The following is a 5,030-nucleotide window of genomic DNA, read 5'->3' as shown; positions in this document are numbered from 1 at the left end:
GACCCAGTGAAGCACATGTATGTATGTTATGTGAACAATAAAAAGCACCAGTAGAGACTCAGTGGTTGCCAATTAATCTACTTATTGGTGAATCCATATTGAAGTGAAAACGAAAAATAATACAGTACCAGTTTGCCATTTAGCAAGAGTGCGTGACAATCACAATTGCAAAACACGATGAAGAACCACATAGGGGTACATTGGCTGCAAATTAACACTCAACAACACACAGGAGCCACACACATCGCACTAGATTCGTAAGCAACAATCAGTACTACATCTACATGCGCTGGCAGTACCGTTGCATTTGCAAAATATGCCTGGCTCCAACATTAATTCCTAGCTATGTCCCGAAGCAGCAGCACATGTCTGCAACCCCATCACTAATTCACCGCCTTTCTTCAGGATCACGGACCATTAATTGGCGATGAAAAGGAGGACATGGGAGTACAAAAGGAGGCAGTCAAGAACAGAACATTAATCTGCAGTGAAAAGGCTAGACAGTGCCTCCCACAGCTTTGACCGACATAGCGGGCCGGCCTGCGCAGTAACCCCCAGCCCCACCAAGAACATCCAGCAATTCAAGGAGAGTCCATGCACGCTTGCTATCATCACAAACAAGATCTGCGAGCAGCCATCGTACGTGTGCAGTGTGGTTGATGATAAAGCATTATATAGTGGAGTACTGCTCAACAATGCACATAGCTCCTAATCATGTCCATGGCATCATATTTCTGGTCACTGTATTTGTTAAGCTGTTTGGTACAGAAATTAATAGCCATCACAAGAAGGCAAATGTCAAGAGGTTGAAAGAATAATTGGAACTGAATATGTAGACTGCAGATGAACAAGATAGGAAAACTGAAGAGGACGAAATTGCTTCAAAGTGTGTACTAATACATATATATAGGTATGACAGATTATTGCACCAATCAAGTCATCATGAACAATTGTACTCATGAAGCCAACACAGACCATGCATACTACTGTAAAATAATTCTACCAACAGCTAGCTAGCAGCACAAAACAAGATCTAATATTGTTAGGACTTCTGTAAAATAATGAGAGGTCTAGTAAACAAGCACTCTACCGGATGCATCTCCAGAAATCATACTAATTAGGATTTTTTTCATAACTATTTCGGTGAAAATAATGACAACATGCTTACAAAGAGTACAACGTTGTTCATATCCTGACTTGATAAAATCACATCACAAGCCGACATGCATGCTCACATATTTCCATGCGAGGGGGGAGAATATCCAGATGCAAAAACATAAGTGGGTTATAAACTACTCCACTGTACACCACAAATCTAAGATTAATAGGGTACTTAGGCCCCTAAGAGCCCTCGGGGAGATGATAAAAACGTTTGGGGAACTCGACCGAATCCATGTGGTGACCATGCTCCGAAAGCTAGCCTAGCATAGCATAGCACCAGGGCCACGCACACGTCCAGTCCAATCATCCTGGTTGCGTGCCAAGTTCCAAAGCAAACAGGGAGATCGAAAGACGTCTCACTGTTTGCACGACCCCAAAGACGCGCGATGTGATCGATCGATCCCCCACACCAGCAAAAGCAAGCAAAGCACCGTATTTTGTCCCAGCCTGCAACAGTGCGTCGACAGATCACATCACGGAGTGCAAAAAAGTAGAGAAAACGCACACAGGATGGAGATCGAGCCCGTATCTAGCATTCTAGCTACGAGAACGAGAGCTGTACCATGCATCTAGGATGTAATCGCAGGTACCCAAAGCAGATGCGCTTTCAGAAAAACAAGGCTTCTGTGAGCAGATCAAGGATTTTTAGTACAAAGGCCTGGTTAAACAAGTAGAAAAATTGAGCCTGGACATCCATTACCGGACTAAATTAAAGAAGAGCCAAACTAGAACTGCGAACACACCAGAGCGACACAGGTTCTATCATTTCATGCCGGAGAAGCTCGAAAAGAACAGATCAGATCGATCAGGCGGTATGGCGCCCGAAGAAACGAGCAGATCAAGCAGGTGCCGTGCTACATAACATGGCTTAGAGAGGAGGAGGGAGCACCCTTCAGTCCAAGCAACGACGGTGCGAGATCAAAGACTTTACCTCCCGCTTCATTCACTCACCTGCTAAGCTCCTCGGCAAATAACTTTGCTCGGCAAGTGGATGAATGAGTCGGCAGCTAATTCGATCCTAGCACCGCCTGTGAGTGGACTGAAGGACGCTCTCTTCCGTCCATCACTCCCGTCAAAATGAAAAGGAGAGAAAGAAGCTTGCCAAGAACAAGCTCGATGAAAGTACAAGAAGAAACATAAACACATCAAATGACCTGGAGCTTTTCCTGGAACCATGGGAGATTTATTTCATGTGGGTCTTTTGGAGAGCGTTGTGATGGGCAATGGGTAAGTGGATGGCACCAGATGGGTTTAGAGAGCTATGGAGGAAGAAGAGGACGGCAAAGCGTAAGGAAGACGATGGAGAAGAGGCCACTAAATATAGCGGAGCCACGGTCAGTGTGACGCACGCACGATGAAATGTGCAAAAGTGGTGCGAGGTGGCTCATGGTCGGCCGGGTCTTGTACAACTCCATTCCGTGGTTTTCATTTCCCTTTGTTCGTAAGCAAAAACCATGCCAGCCTGCCAAAGGGGCAAAGGGGTCCAAAAGGCCAAACCCTAACAGGATACCAACTCAGAATATTGTACTCGTGGCTATTCAATCTCTCTTTCGGTGCTGAAGTGGTTGCTTAATTTGCTTCCGGTGGTTAAATTAATTGCAGATTAAGCTAGCTAATGATGTCTCCGTCAAGCTACCACGTACATACTGGGAATTTTAAGCTTGTCGTTAACCATATTTCCTTGGCGGAAGGCCAGCTTGTCGTTAACCATATTTCCTTGGCGGAAGGCCAGCTTGTCGTTCTAGATATTTTTAGATCATGGCTACCCCAAAGACGGAATGAGACAGGCTAAGTAGGATATTTTGTTTAGGCCAAAGGATCAAGCACGTTTGGGCATTGAGAAATTGAATATCAAAAACAAGTGTTTGCTTAGTAAATGGCTTTATAGGTTATCCTCTCAAGAGGAGGGAGTATGGATACAATTTTTTTTTAGGGGAAGTATGGATACAATTATTACGTAACAAGTATCTATATTCCACGCAAAAAAAAACAAGTATCTATACTCCAAAACCTTAGCGCAAGTATCGGCTCAGCCGAACGATTCACCATTTTTGAATGCTTTGATGAGGATTAATGTTGCCTTATTTAATAGGGGAATTTTTATTATTGGAGATGGGACACCAGTCGGTTTTGGGAGGATATTTAGAAGATACGCATCTAGCCTTACGGTACCAACGCTTTATAATATTGTACAATGTAAGAAGGCCCATGCGAGTGCAATATTGGGGTCGGTTCCCCTAAACATCCCGTTCATGCAATTGGAGAAAGAGGGGATGCGTGGTTGCATTTAGTTCGAAGGTTGATGGAGGCCGCCCTATCTAATTAGCCAGACCCATTTCGATGGACACTATCTGGTTGAGGCAGGTTTTCTATTAAATCAAGTTATGTGACTTGATTAATACAAGATCCGTACTCTAGTCACTTCATATCTAGAAAATCAAAGTTTTGCTAAAGGTTAAGATTTTTATGTGGTTTGTGTAAGGGTGTGATCCTCACCAAGGACAATTTGGCAAAACGTAGGTAAAAAGAAACTAAACTGTGTTATTTTTGTGACCGTGAGTTAATGATTCAGCACTTATTTGTTCAAATGCACACACTTGACAAGCTTATGTGATGAGTGGTACATCTATCGTTGAATGTACCTCCGATCCATCTAGTAGCATATCAAATTTGTTTGGTAACTGATTAGGCGGGGTGGAGCTAGCTTAATACGGCGGCGCAAATCCATGTGGGATTGTGTGTACTACTTTAGGGCAGTTGAAACTATAGGAACAATTATGTGTTTAACAGAACAAAGATTCAAAAAAAAAATTGCAAGTCATCTACAGGGAGTCTGGTTGGATCCATACGTAGTCATTGCTACACCATGCGGAAACAAAGGGGCTTATGGTGTTTGGGTGCAGCCGACGCGAGATGGTAGAACAAGATAGGGTACCGCTCGGTTTAATAGGGGAGAGTTTATTATTGAAGATGGGGTACCACTCGGTTTTGGGAGAATATTCAGGAGATATGCATCTAGCCTTACGGTACCAACGCTTTATAATATTGTATAACAAGGAGGCATGCGTGAGTGCAATATTAGGGGCGGTTCCCCTAAACATCTGGTTCATGCAATTGGGGAAAGAGGAATGTGTGGTTGCATTTAGTTCGAAGGTTGATGGAAGTCATCCTATCTAATTAGCTGTCAATACCCGATCTTAAATCATACCGATCTAGAATGTAACATATCATATCACTTTGCAGCCCCACGCATGGTATTCCCACGACTGCAGCCTTACCTTGGTTAGGACCGTTTGCACATTTTGGCTCACATATATAATTGTGTCGCTAGCATCCATATGAGAGAGGATCCGGACTGACATGACTAGTCGTAGACCAAGGTGGCACAAACTTACAGGTACAGACATACATGACCCAACATTACACGTGTCAGTCAGCAGCGGGTGTAACCGAGTCGTAGCGAGGCCACAAATGACTCCAGTAAACACCACGTGACATTTCCCCATAGGGATAGACACATGAGCAAAGAAGGACACATGTCGGTTGTAACATCCCGGATATGATTTACCCAATATGTATTCCAACTATTGCCGTTTCCGGCGTTAAGTTATTTTATTTTCTCGGGTTCGGGTCTTTGTCCCCGGGTGTTGTTATCGTTGGCATGCATCTCATATCATGTCATCATGTGCATTGCATTTGCATACGTGTTCATCTCTTGCATTCGAGCATTTTCCCCGTTGTCCGTTTTGCATTCCGGCGCTTCGTTCTCCTCCGGTGGTCATTTCTAGCTTTCTTTCGTATGTGGGGATTAAACATTTCCGGATTGGACCGAGACTTGCCAAGCAGCCTTGGTTTACTACCGGTAGACC

The sequence above is a fragment of the Triticum urartu genome, chromosome 3A (assembly GCF_056163025.1).
Source record: "Triticum urartu cultivar PI428250 chromosome 3A, HENAU_Tu73, whole genome shotgun sequence".
NCBI classification, from domain to species: Eukaryota; Viridiplantae; Streptophyta; class Magnoliopsida; order Poales; family Poaceae; genus Triticum; species Triticum urartu.
Note: the sequence above shows the minus strand (reverse complement) of the source record.